The sequence below is a fragment of the Leptonychotes weddellii genome, chromosome 9 (genome assembly GCF_054177405.1).
Source record: "Leptonychotes weddellii isolate Sample4059 chromosome 9, ASM5417740v2, whole genome shotgun sequence".
Taxonomy (NCBI): domain Eukaryota; kingdom Metazoa; phylum Chordata; class Mammalia; order Carnivora; family Phocidae; genus Leptonychotes; species Leptonychotes weddellii.
In genome coordinates, this window is record NC_138377.1 from 51,129,255 (window position 1) to 51,151,102 (window position 21,848).

Genomic DNA, 21,848 nt, shown 5'->3' on the forward strand with positions numbered 1-21,848 from the left:
GATAATAAATATATAGAGAGATATACAAATTATGTGGATATATATGTATATATTATGAATTACATTTAAATAAATATAATTCTATATTGTAAATATATAAATAACATGGTAGGTGAAAGTGAATGCAATGTAGAAAAATACAGAACACAACAGAAGACATGTCAAGATTTGGGAGCTGAAAAAAATAATTTTACTTTGGAGTCAAAAAACTTTTGTAAAAATAATCTTGAATAAGAGAATAATGCCTTTAGTCAGTTTTGCTGTGTGTGTATACATATGTATGTGAATATGAATATATAAGTTTAATTCCTCCAAGCCTTATTCAGTACAAATATGTTAACAACATTGCTCTGCTATTTCTAGGGCAAGTGTTTTAAAGTACAAATAGATGCTGATGCTAGAATTTGACTTCTTTTAAGCAATCTAGAAATTTGGGAGCCAGATTTAGAAGAAATACATGGGGCTGACTGGTTACTGATTATTTTAGATAGCTGAAAAGTGAACTCAGGATCTCTGAACTAGAACCAATCTGAAAACAAAGAATCAAGCAAATGTAAGGGACTGGGTCCATGAACAAGTCCAGGAAGACACGAAGCAGGCAAGAGCTCCAGAGTGGGGGCTTATTTTATGTCACATCTACTTCAAGTTCAGGCTACTGGCTAGGAAGGGACAATGGAAGCTGGAACATCAAATATGGAGGATTATCAGGGCTTCTGTGTAATAGCTGTAAAGTATTCCAAAGCAGTGTCCCAGAATCACCTTGGAACTGAGCAAGGTGCAACAAATAGACATGTTCCTTCAACTACCACCTTGGTCCAATCTAGGCAACTACCCTTCTATATTTTTTTGCTCATTTATGTTATATTCCTTTGAAATGTATTTGTTAACATTGCAAAATTACATATATGAAATAAAAATTTTAAAAGTCAAAAGAGGGCGTCTGGATGGCTCAGACGGTTAAGCATCTGTCTTCGGCTCAGGTCATGATCCCAGGGTCCTGGGATAGAGTCCCACATTGGGCTCCCTGCTCTGCAGGGAGCCTGTTTCTTCCTCTGCCTCTCTCTTTCTCTCTCTGTCTCTCATGAAGAGATAAAAATCTTTAAAAAAAAAAAAAAGTCAAAAGAATATGTAATCAATCAAGTATAATTTTCAGATACATAAAGTATTATATAATCAGAATTTCTATGGAAATAGATTTTCTAAATATTCTTACAATGAAAAATGTATTTCAATCTTACCTTTTATCTAGTTACAGGTTATATTCTTTTTTTTTTTTTTTTTAAAGATTTTATTTATTTATTTGAGAGAATGAGATAGAGAGAGCATGAGAGGGGGGAGGGTCAGAGGGAGAAGCAGGCTCCCCGCGGAGCAGGGAGCCCGATGCGGGACTCGATCCAGGGACTCCAGGATCATGACCTGAGCCGAAGGCAGTCGCTTAACCAACTGAGCCACCCAGGCGCCCTTACAGGTTATATTCTTGAAAAAATTCATGAGGATCTAAAATTTTATTTCCATAATAAACTAAATTGATATCAATTCTATGAATATTTTTATACTTTTTCATAAAATGAACAAAATTTTAGTGTTTGTAAACTTGACACTTCAAGTTCAAAGTCTAACATGATGCATTCTAAAATCAAAATAATTTATTTTTAAGTGAAAAAGCAGGTTACAAAGAGAATGAGAATGAGAGTATAATCATATTTTTAGTATACACATATAACACACATTTATATGTTTATGTTTACATACAAAGATGTAGAAGCATATGTACTAATAGACTAGCAATTATTTCCCTTAGTGAATAAAATTATGAATATTTTAATATTGACAATTATCTTTTCTATAATATAAGAAAATAATAATTTAAATGATGGTGAGGAAAAGGAAATGTGGGGAATCCACTTTATAACAACGATATAAGGTATTAACATATTTTTTTCTTTCACGCTTTTATTTAAATTTCAGTTAGTTAACATACAGTGTAATAATTAGTTTCAGGGGTAGAATTTAGTGATTCCTCACTTACTACAACATCCAGTGCTCATCATAGCAAGTGCCCTCCTTAACTCATCACCCATTTAACCCATCCCCCTGCTCATCTCCCCCCTCCCCATGACCCCAGTATGTTCTCTATAGTTAAGAGTCTGTTCCCTAGTTTCCCTCTCATTTTTTAAATATGTTCATCTGTTTTGCTTCTTAAATTCCACATATGAGTGAAATCATATGGTATTTGTCTTTCTCTGACTTATTTCACTTACCATAATACACTCTAACTCCATCCATGACTGTAAATGGCACGATTTCATTCTATCACTGAGTAATATTCCACTGTGTATGTATATATATATATATATGCCTTTAGTCAGTATATATATATATATATATATGCGTTTAGTCAGTATATATATATATATATATATGCCTTTAGTCAGTATATATATATATATATATATGCCTTTAGTCAGTGTATATATATATAAATGCCTTTAGTCAGTGTATATAATATATATATATATATGCCTTTAGTCAGTATATATATATATATATGCCTTTAGTCAGTGTATATATATATACACATACCACCTCTTCTTTATCCATTCATCAGTCGATGGACATTTGGGCTCTTTCCATATTTGGCTACTGTTGATAATGCTGCTATAAACATCAGAGCGCATGTATCCCTTCAAATCAACACTTTTGTATCCTTTGGATAAATACCTAGTAGTGCAATTGCTGGACTGTAGGGTAGTTCTATTTTTAACTTTTTGAGGAACCTTTATACTGTTTTTCCAGAGTGGCCGAACCAGTTTGCATTCCCACCAACACTGCAAGAGGGTTCCCCTTTCTCTGCATCCTCGTCAACACCTATTGTTTCCTGTGTTGTTAATTTTAGCCCTTCTGACTAGTGTGAGGTGATATTGTAGTTTTGATTTGTATTTCCCTGGTGATAAGTGATGTTGAGCAACTTTTCATGTGTCTGTTAATCATCTGTCTCTCACCTTTGGAAAAATGCCTATTTGTGTCTTCTGCCCATTTCCCAACTGCATTTATTTGGTTTTGGGTGTTGAGTTTGATGAGTTATTTGTAGATTTTGGATACTAACCCTTCATCAGATATGTCATCTGCAAATATTTTCTCCCATTCTGTTGGTTGCCTTTTAGCTTTGTTGATTGTTTCCTTTGCCCTGCAGAAGCTTTTTATCTGATGAAGTCCCAATAGTTCATTTTTGCTTTTGTTCCCCTTGCCTCAGGAGACATATCTAGTAAGAAGTTGCTACAGCCCAGGTAAAAAAGGTTATTGCCTGTGTTCTCCTCTAGGTTTTTAATGGTTTCTTGTCTACGTATAAGTCTTTCATCCATTTTGAATTTATTTTTGAGTATGGAGTAGAAAGTGGTCCAGTTTCATTCTTCTGCATGTTGCTGTCCTATTTTCCCAACACCATTTGTTGAAGAGACTGTCTTTTTTCCATTGAATATTCTTTCCTGCTTTGTCAAAGATTAGTTAACCATATAGTTGCAGGTCCATTTCTGGGTTTTATATTCTGTTCCATTGATCTATGTGTCTATTTTTGTGCCAGTACATACAGTCTTGATGACTAAAGTTTTGTAATCTAGCTTTTTTTTTTCCTCTTGAGGTAGGCCTGTTTTGCTATGTACTTCCCTCTTTGACCATTTTTGCTGCATTCCAAAGGTTTTGGACCATTGTGTTCTCATTTTCATTTGTTTCCATGTATTCTTTTTATTTCTTTAATTTCCTGGTTAACCCATTCATTATTTAGCAGCATGTTTTTTAAACTCCATGTATTTGTGATGTTCCCAAATTTTTTCTTATGGTTAACTTCAAGTTTCATAACATTGTGGTCAGAAAAGCTGCATGGTATGATCTCAATCTTTTTGTACTCACTGAGGCCTGATTTGTGACCTAGTATTGGTCTATTCCGGCAAATGTCCCATGTGCCCTTGAAAAGAATGTATATTCTGCTGCTTTAGGATGAAGTGTTACGAATATATCTGTTAAGATCATCTGGTCCCGTGTGTCATTTAAAGTCATTGTTTCCTTGTTGATTTTCTGCTTAGATGATCTGTCCATTACTTTAAGTGGGATGTTAAAGTCTCCTACTACTATTGTATTATTACCAGTGAGTTCCTTTATGTTTGTTATTAAGTGTTTGACATAATTGGATGCTCCCAAGTTGGGGGCATAAATATTTACAAGTATTAGAGCTTCTTGTTGGAAGTCCCCTTTATAATAATATAGTGCCCTTGTTCATCTCCTGTTACAGTCTTTGGTTTAAAATCTAATTTGTCTGATATAAGTATGGCTACTCTGTCTTTCTTTTGATGTCCATTTGCATGATAAATGGTTCTCCATCCCCTCACTTTCAATCTGCAGGTGTCTTTAGGTCTAAAATGAGTCTCTTGTAGGCAGCATATACCTGGATCTTTTTTTAAATATCTATTCTGACACCCTATGTCTTTTGATTGGAACATTTAGTCCATTTACATTCAGAGTAATTATTGATAAATATGAATTTAGTGCCATTTTATTACTTATTTTGTCTTTGTTTCTGGAGATTTTCTCTGTTCCTTTCTAGTTTTTGACACTTTTGGTCTTTCTTTCCCACTCAGAGTCTGTCCGGGCTGGTTTAGTGATCACAAACTCCTTTAGGCTTTGTTTGTTTGGGATACTCTCTATCTCTCCTATTCTGAATGATAGCCTTGCTGGATAGAGTATTCTTGGCTGCAGATTTTTCCTATTCAGCATGTTGAATATATAATGCCACTCTCTTCTGGCTTGCCAAGTTTCTGTGGCTAAATGTCCAGCTAGCCTAATGGGTTTTCACTTGTAAGTTAGGGCCTTCTTTTGTCTTGCTGCTTGTAGGATTTTTTTATCACTATATTTTGCAAATTTAATTATAGTACATCTTGGTGCTGGCCTGCTTTTGTTGATTTTGATGGGAGTTCTCTGTGCCTCCTGGATTTGGATGTCTGTTTCCTTCCCCCTTTTCTCCTTCTTCTGGGACTCCTATGATACAAATGTTATCACTTTTGATTGAGTCATTGAATTCCCTAAGTCTACTCACTTAATCAATCATTCTTTCTTTTGTTCAGCTTCCTTATTTTCCATAAATCTATCTTCTATTTCAATTTTTGTTCCTTTAATTCTTTCATCCTTGTGGTCCTTACATCTAGTTGGTTTTGAATCTCAGTTATTATATTTTTTCGTTTCTGCCTGATCGGTTTTTAGCTCTTTTATCTCTGTGGTAAGGTTCTCCCTGATTCCTTCCATGCTTTTCTCAAGCCCAGGGAGTATCCTTATGATTGTTGCTTTAAATTCTGCATGAGGCGTATTACTTATATCTGTGTTGATTAGATCTCTGGCCATGACAGGAAAGGGTTCATTCACTGGGATGAATTCCCCCATCTTGGCATTTTGTCTAGGTCTCTGTCTTCTGTGTGTTAGAAAATCCTGTTACGTTTACTGCTTCTGAGAGTAATGGCTTTATGAAGAAAAGGTCATTTAACGTCCAGGGCCTGGGGCTTCAGGAAGTGTCTCTGGTGTGTGCTGCATGCACTCTGCTGCTGTGTTTTGGCTGCTCTATCCGTTAGGTCAGTTGTCTACAGAGGTTCTCCTTGCCTGTAGTGGGCAGTGTTTGGACCTTGGCCAGAGTCTGGAGAGTTTTAACTAGGTGTGCTCTGCTCTGGCTTGTTAAGTAAAACTTTGCTATTTCCACTAGAACTGAAAGTGTGCAGAAACCTATGGCCAGTAGATGTGCTGTGTGTGGGGATTTGTGATGGTCTCGGGAAGGGGGCCTGATGGTCCTTGCGCACACTTGCCCAAGGAAAGCAGTGCCAGCAGAGTGCAGGGGGGCAGGATTTTGTGTAAATAAGCAGTTTAGGCAGCTAGTGTTGGCACTGTGCTGCTTACTGAAGTTGATTTATGCTGAGGGGCAGGGAAGGGATATTGTGCCAACCAGTTCCTTTGTCCCCAGAGAGGGGAGTCCTTGCTTACTGCTCTCAGGGAAGCACTTTCAGAAGAGTGAATAATTTCCCTTCGTGTGTCCTAGCTGTTTTTTAGAATACTGTTTTCACAGCGTCTGTCTCTGGGTTGCTTGCCTGCCTTGAGCAGCTCTGTGCACTTTGGACTCTATCCCAAGCCTGTAAACTTTTAAAACTCCAAACTTTAGGGAGCTGGTGTGGCAGGGACTTGTGCTGGTCTTCTTGGAAAGGGTGTCACCATGTTGGGACTGACGCAGGTTTGACCTAGGAGGGCAATCACACCAGACTTCAGGGGCATGGGAATTGAAGCAAAGCAGGCTAAACAGCCAGTGTCCCAGTTAGTCACCCATGGCAGGTGTCTCTGCACCTATATTGAGGGATAGGGGAGTGAAATGGCATCCACCAGTTCTTTTGTCCCCAGAGAGGTAATGCCACCTCTCACAGATGTACTCTAAGAAGTACAAACTGTCTCTCTCCATGCCCCTTAGACAATCCTCAGATTGCACAATTTGGCCCTCTACAAGAGTAGGGCAATACCTTGATGTCTCTATCCCCGCCAAGCCTGGTGACCTCTAACACTCAAGTCTTTGAGCCCCACTGGTTGCAAAATCTCAAGAAAATCAGCTCCACTCATTTTCCCAGCCAATGGCTTTGGGGAAGTGTTCTTGTGTGTTTCCCCTGTGCTCCACTCTCTCTTACCTTTCTCTGCAACCAGGGCTCCCTCCCCTCAGCAGCACCTGCAATCTGTTTCTCCTTCAAAGCACATCTCTGTACTCCCTTCCTTATGTGGCCTCTTTTCTCCCTCTAGTTCTGCAGGTTGTTCTACCAGTCCTCAGGTCAATTTTTTTGGTTATTCAGAATGATATGATAATTATCTAGCTATGATTGAGGGATGAAGCAAGCCTAGCATCCTCCTACTATGCCACCATCTCAGCTCCTTTAAGGTATTACCACTTTTAATTTACCATGAGATATGCTTGTATGTTTCTTTGTTAAGTGGCCTATATGACATGATGGATGCACTAGGGTTGTCATTGTATCCTGACAGCACTAATATGCTTTCATTGCTCCCATTACAGAAAAAAAAAAAAATTCATTTATTTTCTGTATACCAATTTCCATTTTTCCCACCATATGTCATATTAATTTCTTCTAAAAGTCTAACAGAATTTTCATTTTCTTGTTGTCCTTAATAGTTTCAGGAATTCCATAATAATGCTTTTGTTCCCAACAACCTGTAAAATTCATTGGATATTTAAATATTCTAATTGTTGAAAAACAATAACCCCCTGAGACCTTGATAGATAGTAGCATTAAAATAACTCATTCCTAATATGCCTCCTCCTTTCTGAACATTTTGCCTCATCACAGCAGAGACATTAAACTAAACAATTCCTCCTTTGAACTTTCATCTTTTAATATTTATATATTCTTGCTAAAAATATAACTTGATAGGGTATTGATAGAGCTATAATTTGAGTTATTTTTAATAGATTGTTCAGAAAATTTAAATTACTGAAAACAACTTTTGCTACAAGGGAATCCTATATGCTTCAAGTAACTTAGATGTAGCTCAAATAAACTTGAAGCTTGCCATGATTTCGTTTCCAAAGACTAGTGACTTTAATATTAAGGAACAATGTGAATCCTTCCAATGTTCAGTAAATTGGCTTTGCAGGAAAATGCTGATTTTCACATTAACAAAATAAAATTCAGGTAAAAGGAAAAAAAAAGTTTTACACTATCTGAAATGGCTCTAAATACATATCCTCATTAGTAAACTAAAAAGGGAATTCTAAAGGGGATAAAACCTCTGCTTATATCAGAGAGGCACAATTTATCACAATAGAAGACAAGTTTCCAAGAGTGCTTCAAGTGAATGATAGTTTCATATTGTTGCATTCTTAACAAATGAAATCACTCCAAATAACTCAACAGTTGTATAAACATGATATATCCACTCACTGAAGATGTTTTATCACTTCTGTGTACAAAGCAGAACTGAAGCAGACAGCATGAAATTAAGGTCAGAGTTGGATCTGAAACCAACACATGGTAATAATTGAATAGCATATATATAAGATTCTTTTTTCTACTTTTTAGGAGAGAAAATTTTCATTCTTATAGGCTTTACTTTTTATTCTTTTGGAATGTTTAAATCTTTGATACTATATGCATAATGATATAAGATATAAATTAATTTTAGTGTAGCATTATTCCAAATAAGCCCTCTCAAAGTTAGGTGAACATGTAACTCTTAAGTTTGCAACAACCATACAGAAAATCAGTTGCTACAGTACAATATGATTCACTCAATTAGATGGTGAAAGATGACTTATATGTTGTCAATTAGGTAAGCAGAAATTTGTGGGACTCTTGTCCCAGAAGGAAAGTATTTTTACAAATTAGATTTATTTCTATATATCTAGTTAGGGAAGAAAATGGACAGTTCAAAATATTACTCAAAATGTACAATGTTCTATAAGATTATATCTTTGTACATAATTATTTTATACATTTTATTATTGGCATATTATATCCTCCTATATTTGACAACAGGATTTTTAAACAGTATTTTTAAATTACAGAAATATTAAAAATACATGGAATAGTTATTTTCTTTATTGGAAAATGTTCAAGAAAACTTTATTTTTCATTTTCATTATGTTTAAAATATAATTCTGCTTACATATTCAAAAGTCAAACCTATCTATATTCAAATAAAAACTTACCCATTGAATAGGGGTAATATGTCCAGATGAATGACAGAATATAAGAATTTATTCATGTATTAATATAACAAAGTCTGCTAAGAAAAATATAAATCAGTGTTGCCTTTCATTATTTTTATCTTACCCATTTTTCTTTATAAGGAATTCTAAGTAGTACAAATTTTTATAACATTTCATAAGCTCTATCAAAATATTTCAAGTATATTTCAAATATATCTATCTATACTACTCACAGAGAAATTGAAATTGCCTTGAATTTATCTCAAAAATCTCATAGAGAAAGTAGAACGGCCTCCAATTTATCTCTAAATTGTTTATTTGTAATTGGAATGTGACCATCATAATACCTCCATTGTATCACATTAACACCACTAGTTTGTCACCTAAACTTTGGTTTTCCTAAAGTAACAAAATGACTTCCCAGGGTGGGGGGTGGGGGTGGGGATAAGGACCTATATCTTGACTCATATACTGAAGCAATATTCAGCCAAAAGCTGATTAAGGATGAATTTCAAATTATATAATTAATCTAATGAATTTTCATTGATAACCTACTTGTGATTTGAGTATAGAGCAAATTCAGAATATAGAATATTTTGGCAGTCAGATTGACTGCAGGGGGGCCAAATGTGGCCTGAAAACACAGTAACTGACAGTACCACAATCTTGTACTTTTGACACATACTGCCTCTAAATGTAGTTACACATTTTCTTTACATAGTTGGCCTTGACAGCATACGAATTTGGGAAACTTGCACCAGAATCTGGGGCTACAACAGCGATGAAGACACATGTAGGCCCTCAAGGATTTACAATCAAGTATAGGTGACACAAACAATAGCCAGTAAGTAAGATGAGAGACACAAGGTTATGGTGCTTTGGGACCACCGAGCATAAGCAACTAACCCAACCACAGAGGATCTGGAACATCTTCACTCTGGGCGAGGGACATCTAGGGTAAATATATATCAGGACTTGGTCTCATCCATTGGGAATAGGGGGGGAAATTCTAAGCAGAGGGGAAGAATGTAAAAACCTTGAAAAAACACATGGCAAGTTTGGAGAAATGCATACAATTCAGTGTGATATGAGAAGAAAGGGCTTAGAGAACAAATACGTTAAGGAAATGGTCCATCAGCCACTCAGTTCACAAGGAATTTTGACTTTAGCTTGAGCAAACAGTGATGATATAGTCAGGAATGGGGATGAGATATAGTAATGTATACTGAAGGAGTTTATGTAGGAGTCCATGCTTTAGCAAGATCACCTTGACCACAGGTGAAGACTATAATCCAAGAAATAAGACAAGAATGAAAGAGAGAAATTAGTAAGTTCTTAAGTGTTGCAGGCAGGAGATAATTGGGATTTTAATAAAGATAATGACTGGGGTGCCTGGGTGGCTCCGTTGGTTAAGTGTCTGCCTTCAGCTCAGGTCACGATCCCAGGGTCCTGGGATAGAGCCCCGCATCAGGCTCCCTGCTCAGTGGAGAGTCTGCTTCTCCCTCTGCCCCTCACCCCACTCTCATGCTCTCTCTCTCAAATAAATAAATACAATCTTAAAAAAATAATAAATTACAAGCCGAACAACTCGGAAAGATTCAGGAAATATAAAGTAGATAAGCTCAAGAAGACGGTAATTAAATTTGTATGTCATGGTAAGAGAGACAGAAATTCAGGACTAGATTCAAAATTCTGCCTTGGAATATTCATAATGCCATTCACTCAAAGAGAAGTAGGGTAAAGGAGAAGGTTAAGATGATTTTTAAGTGACTGATTTGTACTTTGAAGTTATTTGCCTGCAGAAAAACAAAGCAGAAATGTCACTAGGCAATTGTACATCCATGTCTGGAGTTTAGGAGGAAGATCAGGGCCAGAGATACCCATTTGGAAGTAAATGATATATAGGTGGTCAGTGAAACTATAGGAATGGATGGGTGGAATAACAGAATAGGATATACTACCATAAATAAGCAGAAGAAAGTAGCTCATATAAAAAGATGAAAACTAATAGGCAGAGGTGTAGGAGAAAAACTATTTGCATGTGGGTAATAATATAGGACTCTATTCATTTGGAATCAGTACTTTCTATCCAACAATATTCTCCACTGTTCTCCATTAACTCCTCCTGACAGATAAAGGCAATATTAGTTTGGCTTCTAATTCTGATATGTGAATTACTCTCTGGTTTGTAATCCAGTCTTTAGATTTTTTGAAAATGACAGTAACAAATATGAACACCTGTCACTTAAACAAGGAAAGATTGATTACGCCTTTCACTGTGGATGTGGAGCAACAGAGATAGAGAAGGCTGGTAGCTACAAGTAAAGCAAACTCATTGGTGTTCTATTAGCTCTTTAAATATCTCTCAACTCATTCATCCTATTTTAGAGGTATTCAACCTCCAGAGTGTACTCAGCAAAGAATGTCAAAGTTGATTATATGGATCTAGTCCCCAACCCTTTAGATGTCACCCAATTAAGTTATAGGTCTCAATTATATCATTACTGAAAGACTTGCTATTCCAAAATGCCTTTAACATTTGTGTTGTTTCCTAGGGCTATGGACTTGTTACAAATTACCACAAACTTTGTGTCTTAAAACAACAGAAATCTATTCTCCCCCAGTTCTTGAGGCAAGAAGTACAAAATCAAGGTTTTAGTAGGGCTGCCCTTTCTCCAAAGACACATGACCCTTTCTCCTGCTCCCCTGTCCCTCCTCTGTGTCTTTTATAAGGATTTTTGCTAATGGATTTAGCATCCATCCAGGATAGTCTAAAATGATCTCATCTGGAGATCCTTAACTTAATTATATTTGCAAAGATGCTTTTTCCAAATAAGATCATAACCACAAGTTACAGGGATTAGAATATGGAAAGATCATCTTGGAGGCCATCATTCAACCCATTACAATGCCCTATATATAAGGTCAAATCTCTCTGATGGTATAAACTGTTCTTTCAATAACTGACAAAAGAGAGAAGAATTTTAGAGTGTAAAGGGATCTTGAGATTTCAAACATTGAGAATGGTTACACTAGCCTTGAGCTGGATAATTACATTGATTTTTCAGTCTTTTTTCTTCTTCAATATATTTATTGTAAGTCATTAATATCAAACTTATTACTGCTTTTACTGCAGGCACCATGTTTTGATATGTAGTAGGTTTTATATCATTCAGTTAAAAAAATTTCCCATTTCAATTACAACTTCTTTTTTCACCTATGGGTTATTACATAATATATTTTCAAAATATCGAAAAATATGCACATTTTGAGTTGCCTTTTTGGTTAGATTTTTAGTTTAATTCTATGTGGTCAAAAATAAACAAAATAGATTATATTCCTTTGAAATTTGTTGAGACTTGGTCATAGCCAATTATTTGGTCATTTATTCTAAACCTTTTTTATGCTTAGAAAAAAAGTATATTTTAAATATATATATATACACACATATATATTACTTGAATATATAAACATTGAATGAATTGAAATATTGAATGAAATATTTGAATGAATGAAATATTGAAATGAATATATATATAAATATTCAAGGAATATTCATAGGAATATAAATATGTTCCTTGAATATATAAAAGCTTTTGAACATTAAGTTCCATTTATCCATTTATTTCCTCCACTAATACCTTTACCCCAAATTTATCTGTATTTTAGTTTTTTTCTTTTTTTTTTCTCAAGAATTATTTATTTGAGAGAGAGAGAGAGAGTATGAGCAGGAGGGGCAGAGGGAGAGAGAATCTCAAACAGACTCCATGATGAGCATGGATGAATATGCTCTCCTCTGAAGAGGATTTGCATTTACCTTAAGGACTAGGGGATCTACAAGTAATGTTCATCTCAAATCAAGTTCAAGCTTTGAGAGCCTTTGGCCCCTGTAGACTATGTGCACCCAGGGAGAGTATGGATCCTAGGGAGGGGATGCATCAGTGGTCATTACCTCCCAGAGAAGGTATTTGTTTGTTTTATTATTCCCTTTCTTTCTCCTCCTGCGTCAGTATTCTCAGATCTGCCCAGCACTTTTTGTTTTTATAATAACTTTATCAAGATGTAATTCACATAGCAATGTGAGGAAAGAGAATTTAAATCTTTTGCATGTGAATATGCATGTATCCCTGCACTATTTGTTCAAAAGACTATTCTTTCACAAATGAATCATTTTTGTACCCTTTTGCATATCAAATGACCATAAATGCAAGGATTTATTTCTGGGCTCTCAATTTTATTCCTCTGATCAATATGACTATCCTGAAACCAGTGACACATTGTTTTGACCACTGTAGCTTATAGTAAGTTTTGAAATCAGGAAATAGGAGTCCTCCAACTTTTCTTCAAGTGTTTTGGTTATCCTGCATGCCTTGCCTCCCATTATGAATCTGACATCAGCTTATCAATTACTGCAAAAAAGCAGCTGGGATCTTTGTAGAGATTGTGTTGTCTGTACATCAAATTGGGGAGCATTTCCATTTTAGCCAAATGGAGACATTCAATAAATGAGTATGGGATGTCATTTCATTTATTTAGGTTGTTGCAAGGCTGTTGGTTTTCAAGGCTACTGCAGGCTTTGTAAGATGTAATGGAGTGGTGCAAGCTAATATGCCACAAAGCTTGCTGTTCTTACCAAAATTCAGTAATTGTTCTTGATTAGACATTTGAAATTTTTTGCAAGGTTTTGGTTAATTTCAGAATTCTGAAAAAGTTGATTTTGAAAATTATCGTCATTGTTTTTATTGCTTTTACTGAGAAGTGAATTTTTGAAGGTCTTTACTTTGCTACTCCAAAATTGCTTCTTCCTTTTATTTTTAATGTCATTTTGGCAAGGAGAGAACTGTAGTCCAGATATAATGGCCCCTACTCTAGAGTCATTGGTCCATCTAATCTACCTCATTGAACTGAGATCCCTGACAAAGCGTTCTACCCCGAGAGACTCTGGGCACAATCTTTGCTATATAGGCATATGCCTATGTGATATAATATATAACTTTAATGCTCAGAAACTGCCTTAACTCTCTGATCACAGACTTTATGCAGAAATTGTTCTTTGAGTTTTTCATTGTGTTATATCTTAGTATCAGATCTTCAATAATATGAAGAATATATTTTAAAAATTTATTTTATGCAGCATTGTTTATTATCAATGAATGGAATAATCCCTGAAGACTGAATGAGATCTCCTCAGGTGAAGATATATAGAAAAAGAATTTTAAACAGAGAAAATAATATGAAGGGGAACAAAAGGCAAGTTTGAAAAGAATGTTTTTTCTTTTCTGAGTGTGGATATACAAAAGAGGTGAAAATGCCTTTAGTCCAATGAATAAGGACAGTGGTGGCAGAAAATGTGACAGGGAAAGAGAAAAGAGCAAGCTCAGTGAGAGCTTAGGGACTATGAAAATCATATATGCTCTTTATTCCCTCAGTCAGGTAAACTATTATCATGACCTGTACTACAATTCTTAAAATGATTACAAAGAATGAAAAACATTAAAAAATACACAACTGATTTTATATTAATATATGATCCTTATAATAATTAATGATTATCTAGATCTTATCAAAAGTTGTTCTGCTAATTAGCAAGGGGATTCATTATGGTAAAAAACACTTAGGAAACACATTATTTTTTTTCTCCAAGATTTCACAATGACAATGACCTATAAATAGTTTTCCTAAATTTATTTAGCTAGTATTCTAATTTAATAGGATTTGTTCTAGGAAAATATGGGTTGGTTATTGTATACCAGGTCATTCTTCTGCTTCTCTAGGTTTTAGGTAATGTAAGTTTAATTTTTGATGAATTTTAACATTAAAATACCAAGATATTTTATTTTGTTTTTCAGATTTTATGTGACTGTTTACGAATTGGAATTTTATTGAAGAAAACACCTGGAAAGCTGTGTCATCTGAACTAAGGTCATTGAAGCCTTGTGAACAGATGTTATTTGAGAGAAGCCATAAAATATTACTGACAGATAAATACACAATATGTACATTAGTCTCTTGAGTGGGTCTATTATAAGCATTAAACTTTCTGTGAACTTGACTTTGTACACTTTCTGTAGAATTCTCACTCTCATAATACCTTTTCAAGATGAAAAACATAATATTTTATGTGTTTCTCTAAGGTAAATAAAGCACACTGGTATGAACTATCACTCTTTCTTCAAAGTTTGAAAGTTTGGAGAAAAATTGAACCATGAGGAGTAGCATTTTTTTTTCTTTTAATCATGCAATAATTTTTTTTTTAATTACATATAGTAAGCTTGACAACTCAATTCTCCACTTGGAGAAATGCTTATCTGGTTTAACCAAGTTAATATGAATTTGGAAGTTATGATAATCAGTTCTGTGCTTTTATAAAAAATTTAACTATTTTTTAAAAATTGCAAAATTACAGATGATTTTAACATTTTTTGCTTTACTAATCATACCATTTTTTTAAAAAGATTTTTATTTATTTATTTGTTGGACAGAGAGAGAGTACAAGCAGAGTGAGCAGCAGAGGGAGAGGGAGAAACAGGCTCCCTGCTGAGCAGGGAGCCCAATGTGGAGCTCGATCCCAGGACCCCAGGATCATGACCTGAACCAAAGGCAGACACTTAACCGACTGAGCCACCCAGGCACCCCATAATCACACCATTTTGATATTTAAGAGCAATGCAAGAAAACAGTCATGTCCAATATTAATGTGACAATTATACCAAAGTTTTTTCTGTGGAGGTTATTTTCTATCTGTGGGAAACTGCATCCAACTGATATTTTTTTGCATTGTATTTCACCATACTTACCTTTTCCTATGAGCAGAACTAAAAACGTCAGCACTTTAAAACACAAAACCACATATAATATTTTGCCTGAAAATTTGTCTTTATTAAAAATAAAAGCTTTCTCTTTTTATTATTAGAAAATATGCCTCATGTTAAAAAGATCTAAAGAAATAAGTGTCAAGAGTTTCACTTTTAAGAATTGCCATGGGAAAATAATTTACTTAAATTTATTTTTGAATAAAGGCTTTATGGAGCATATATCCATCTCAGAGCTACTTTTCAGAGTATATAATTTTCAACATCACTTGAAAGCAAATTTCATCCACACTTCAGGAGAAAAATTTTAGACATTTTGGAAATAATAAATGGCCATTAACTTAAATATAATCTCCCAGCCACCTGAGGATAATTGTCCCAAAAGCATTAAATTGAATAACTTTTGTGATATTAAATATCCTTATTGAATAAGCTGACATTGAGATACGACTAAATATACCCTTTATACTTGCCTCTGTACAAAGAAACAACTTTTTGACCTCTGAATCTTTCTGATGATAATATATAGCTGAGATCTGGGTGACTGCTCTTGCTCCAATCAATTCAGATTTATCTTACATCTCCCTACTCTTCTCTCTTACTAATTTTCTCTAAATCAAAGATTATGTACAAATTGTATGTCATTGAACTATTTAAAATTAATCTTTGGCAATTCTCCAATTCAGATGATAAATAATTAAGGGAAATATGTAGACTATTTTTCATTAATAAATTTTTGATACAGTATCAAGAATATTTTTAGATATACTATTTTTAAGGCAAAAGCCTATTAATAAATCGCTTCAAATAATGTCCTTCAATTTATGTCCTTTAATGTCCTACATTTCTGTATAATATTTTTAGTACACAAGGAATAGTAATTATATTTCTTGTGAAACCTGACTGTTTTGCTGTAAAATCTCTTGGCTATTTCTGAGAGAATTAACACCAGGAAGCCATTGAAAAGCAACTTGTTTTCTGAGAATATTATTTTTATGCTGCTATTTCATCATTGGACTTCTTATTTTTAGTATTACATTGTGAATTTCTCCCTTTTCTTTTATGAATATAAGTTGCAATTCAGGTTAATTGAATTCTATTTCATGGTTTAAATTGCCATATATATACTGATGTAACAAATCATATTTCTATCACTTCGTTTATTGTGTTTCTTACTCTTAAGTTCAATAATTACTCCTCAAATTTGCCTTGCTTAATGACTCATTTAAGAGAAACATAACGCTAGAAACCTGAGAATTATTTTAAAGCAATTCTCTCTTCTTTATTACTCAAATATTACAGTTTAGGTCCTATGATTTCTCATTCTGAGTGCTTCTCTGAGTTATCCTCTCCTTCTGGTCCCAATTCTATAATCCAGGTCAGGACTTCATTATCATTTGCTTTAATATGTATAAAAGCCACAAAATAATTCTATCTGCTTCCAGTTAATCTATTAAAGACTACTAATATTTTTTAAATATGGATCTGGTTATATTTTTCTCATGATAATTACAAAATAAAAGTTTTATGTTATCTTTTATATTGAGGCCCCAAAGCTAATGTTCTATGCTGATATTGCTCTATCAATCCTTTTCAATTTAACCTCCAGCAAGTTGAAAATACTTGCTATGTTTTGATCTCATATTTTCACGTAGTTGATTATATGTTGTTTTCTACACAGAATGTATTTATATCTAAAAATATAACCCTACTCAACATCTCAGGTCATGCATTATCTTTGTAAAGCCCTCTCTTTTTTTTCTTCTTTTTTTTGTTGTTCTTTCTTGTGGAATTAATTGTCTTCCCCTGTGTTTTCAGAGCATTTTGTGTATAGCCTTGCTAAAGTACTCATCACCTAATATGAGAGTAAGTCAATTTTGTTTTTAATTTGTGGTACCAGGATTTATATATTATTCATACTTACAGTCTATTGCCTAGCACAATGCTTACTAAAAATACATATTTATTTAGAGTTTTTATTAATTTTTTTAATCTCATCAGGAGTCTTGACATCTAAAGGTAGTTATTATTTATATTTCCATTTAAATGCATCAAATGGAAATAGAAGCAAATGTTGCTCATAGTGATGAAATATATTGTTCATTTAGTTAATAAAATCATAGCTACCACCTAAATTACTTAGCCCCCCTTAAAATGTCTGAGATTTAAATAATTAGTAAGTGATTCATTAATATGCACAATATTTTGCTATATGCTCACAATGACATTGCTGATTGAAAGCAAATTACAAAAAAGTAAGAGAAAGGGGGCAAGAGTCCCAGTCTTTGGTTAAAGATTCAGGGTGATTTTGCCATTAGTTAGTACTCTAGACCCAGGGAATATTTTAGTGTGCTTCTTATTCTCTAAGGTCTCTTGTTCATTCAGTTTAGGAAACCCTGGCCTTGGCCTCTCTGGCTAATGCAGTTTAACTAGGCAGAAAGAAGGTGCTATCATTTTTATCAGTAAAGCTATCTCATTTCTTCTTCTTAACTAACCTATGAATACAAATTAGAGAGTCAAAAACAAGAATTCTTGGCTAAAATCAACAAGAAACAACAGGTGTTGGTGAGGACATGGAGAAAGGTGAACCCTATTGCATTGTTGGTGGAAATGAAACTGGTGCAGCCACTGTGGAAAACAGTATGGAGATTCCTCAAAAAGTTAAAAATAGAACTACCCTATGACAGCAATTGCACTACTAGGTATTTATCCAAAGAATACAAAAATATTCATTCAAAGGGATACATGTACCCTGATGTTTATAGCAGCATTATCTATAATAGCAAAATTATGGAAAACAGCCCCCATCGATTGATAAATGGATAAAGAGGTGTGTGTGTGTGTATACACAACTTGTTTTCTAAGAATATTCTTTTATTTGCTGAGATTTCATTATTGGCCTTGTTTTCTGATATATATGTATATATATACACACATATATACATATATACATACACACACACATATATATGGAATATATATAAAGGAATATTTCTCAGCCATAAAAAAGAATGAAATCTTGCCATTCGTAACCACATGGGTAGAGCTAAAGAGTATTATGCTAAGCAAAATCAGTCAGAAAATGACAAATACCATATGATTTCACTCATATGTGGATTTAAGAAACAAAACAAACAAGCAAAGGGGGAAAAAAGAGAGAGGCAAACCTAGAAAGAAACTCAACTGATGGTTACTAGAGGGGAGGTGGGTAGGGGGATGGGCAAAATAGGTGATGGGATTAAGGAGGGCACTTGTGATGAGCACCAAGTGTTGTATGGAAGCATTGAATCCTTACATTGTATCCCTGAAACTAATATTACCCTGGATTTTAACTAAATGGAATTTAAATAATAATTTAAAAAGCATGAATTCTTAAAGCATGCTGTAGATAAGGAAAGGAAAGGAAGTACCACAAGGGTCTCCTCCTTTCAAATTTTTAATATTTACAGAATGTCTTCTTAAGCTTGGATGATACTAAATATATAGCAAAATAATCTGGCATTTAATGTGCAAAATTACATATGAACATATTCCATTAAAATTTAAAAGTACAGTAAGTTTGAATCAGTCTTGTCACTTCAAAACTTAAATGTAGGTTCTTCTTAAATATCTTAGAATTACTGGAGAGATTTCAAATAGATAATTTCCAATAAACTCATAATTATCTGAGAAATGTGAACTGCAATTTATAATGACTGGAAAATGTTTTCAGCTCTTTTTCTCAAACTATGAAGTTTAAGATGAGAAGACTTATTTTAAGTTATTTTGAATTATTCTTTGAGTATACCATTTTAAAATGTTTCACTTTCATATTCATGTTACTAAGAGTCCAATATATTAGGAACTTTTCAGCTATTCATGGTGTTTCATTAATATTCTTCTATGGCAAGAGAATGCATCCATACCTAACACAGTATTTGTGAGTTCTACATGTATGGTACAAGAGGTTGACTGAATGAAGGCAAATTCTCAAAGATTTTCCTATCTTCTAAATGTGCCCTTAAAAGCCACTGACCTCTTCTTAATGCATTGTCATATTGCTTTTTTTCTGTAACATTTTCTAATTTTTTAAATTTGAAAGTAAGCATATTTTCTATAGAAAGTTAAAGGACAGAAAGAGATAAAAGAAGTTAATAGTATCTCTTTAGTTAACTTCTCCAAATCTACTTTCTTAAAGTAATAAATATAACAGTTTGGTGTGTATATGCCTAGACCTATGTCCTATAATCATAAAACATATACATATTATCTATCTACTTATCTATCCACCTATCTACCTATCAAGAGAGTTCTTAATGTTTAATGAAACACGACACACATACGTAATGATATTAAAAAAATATACAACTCAATTATCACAAGCACACCCATATAACAATCACCCAAACAATTAATAGAACATTGATAGCCCCCAGAAGCTGCCTCCTAGTCTTATCAATCACCATCTCTAGCCACATTCCAAGGTTAATTGCTATGCTGATTTCTAAGACTATATTTTAACTTTCTCTGATTTTTTGGAAACTTATCCTGCAATATTTATTAAGTATGTATATTTTTGTGCCTGTCTTTTGTTTAATATGTTTATGACATATAATTGCTACAGAGTGCTATTTTATCAATTTTAATTGTTGTTATTCCACTGTATTAAATTTATTCATCATTCTAATATTTGTTGAACATCTGTAATGTTTCTGGTTTAGGACTTATTATGGGTTGCAATGTGTCCCCCCAAAATCCACGTTGAAGTCCTAATCCCTGGTACATCAGAAAATCACCTTACTGGAGACAAGGTCTTTACAGAGATAGTCAAGTTAAAATAGTCATTAAGCTAGTTTCTAATCCAACATAAATGGTGTCTATAAAAATTGGAAATTTGGAAACAGACACACACAGGGAGAATGTAAAGATGAAGGCAGCAATCTGGGTGATGCTTGTACAAGCTAAAAATTGCCAAAGATTGCCAGAAAACTACCATAAGCCAGGCAAGAGATCTAGAAAAGATGCCTTCTCCTAGCCTCAGAAGGGCACAACACGGCCAACACCTTGATATTGGACTTTTAACTTTCAGAACTGGGAGACAGCAATTTCTGCTGCTTAAACCATTCACTTTGTGGTACTTGTTGTGACAGCCCTAGCAAACTAATACAGGACTATTATAAATAATGTGCCTGTGAATATTTTTGTATGTCTTCTTATACACATAAACATGGATTTATATTGGGTATATAGATATGAGTGCAATTGTTGTGTCAGAGAATTTATACATTCAACTTCAACAGATAAGCCAGTTTTCACAGCATCTATGACAATTTACTATCAGGAGTATGAAAAGATTCCCATTTCTTTATATTTTCAATATGACAAGGAGCTATAGTGTATATTTAATTTTAGTCATTTTGATGGATGTTTTATGGCCTATCATAATGATTTTAATGAATATTAACATAGTTACTAATAAATCTCTTCATATTTTATTAGATATTTAATATATTATTTTGTGAAACACCTTTTTATATCTATTGCCCATTTTTCCTTTGTATTTTTGTTTCTTATTGTCTTGTGGAGATTTTTTATATATTCAAGAAAAAAACCTATTACCTATTCTATACAAAAACTTCTCTGTTCCTTTCATTTTCATTCACTTAATCATTTTTTAAATGAACAGAAGTTTTTAATTTTAACGTAGTCAATTAACTTTAACAAAGAAAGCAAAATTTTCCAGAGCCCCATATCTTAACATATTCTCATTTTGCAACTTCTAAAATGGTATTTTGTGTTTTGTATCTAGTTGCGGTTTTTTTCTGTGTGATAGAAAGTGGTCAGATTTCATAAGTTTGCATATGGATATCTGATTGGCCCAGCATAGTTTGTAATACAAAGTTGATCTATGTGACATGTTTGTTTTAAATCAATTTCCACATATGCAAGGCTCTGTTTCTGGATTGTCTAACTAGTTCCACTCTTATAGGTGTATATTCTTATATTATAAAAAGTTACCTTAATTTAGCTTTATAATAAATCTTTAAAATAAAGCTTGATAATCAAGTCCTCAAAATGTTTCTATCTTCTGCAAAAGTGCCATAGCTATTCTTTTCTTGGCTTTCTGTAGCTCCATAAAATTTTAGAAACATCTTGGCCATTTAGAAATACACATACAGAGGGCGGAACAAGATGGCGGAGGAGTAGGAGACCTGGATTTCGTCTCCTCTCAGGAATTCAGCTGGATAGGGATCAAACCATTCTGAACACCTACAAACTCAACAGGAGATCGAAGAAAAGAAGAGCAAAACTCTCTCATCAGA

The 21,848-nt window shown here is 33.9% G+C and overlaps 1 protein-coding gene across 1 annotated transcript in view; it reads right to left on the reverse strand.

The window, feature by feature from the left end:
* The window catches only part of LOC145723448 (uncharacterized), a 1,060,322-nt gene that overhangs the window by 306,929 nt on the left and 731,545 nt on the right, over positions 1–21,848 (reverse strand). The gene's annotated exons all lie outside the window — the stretch shown is intronic.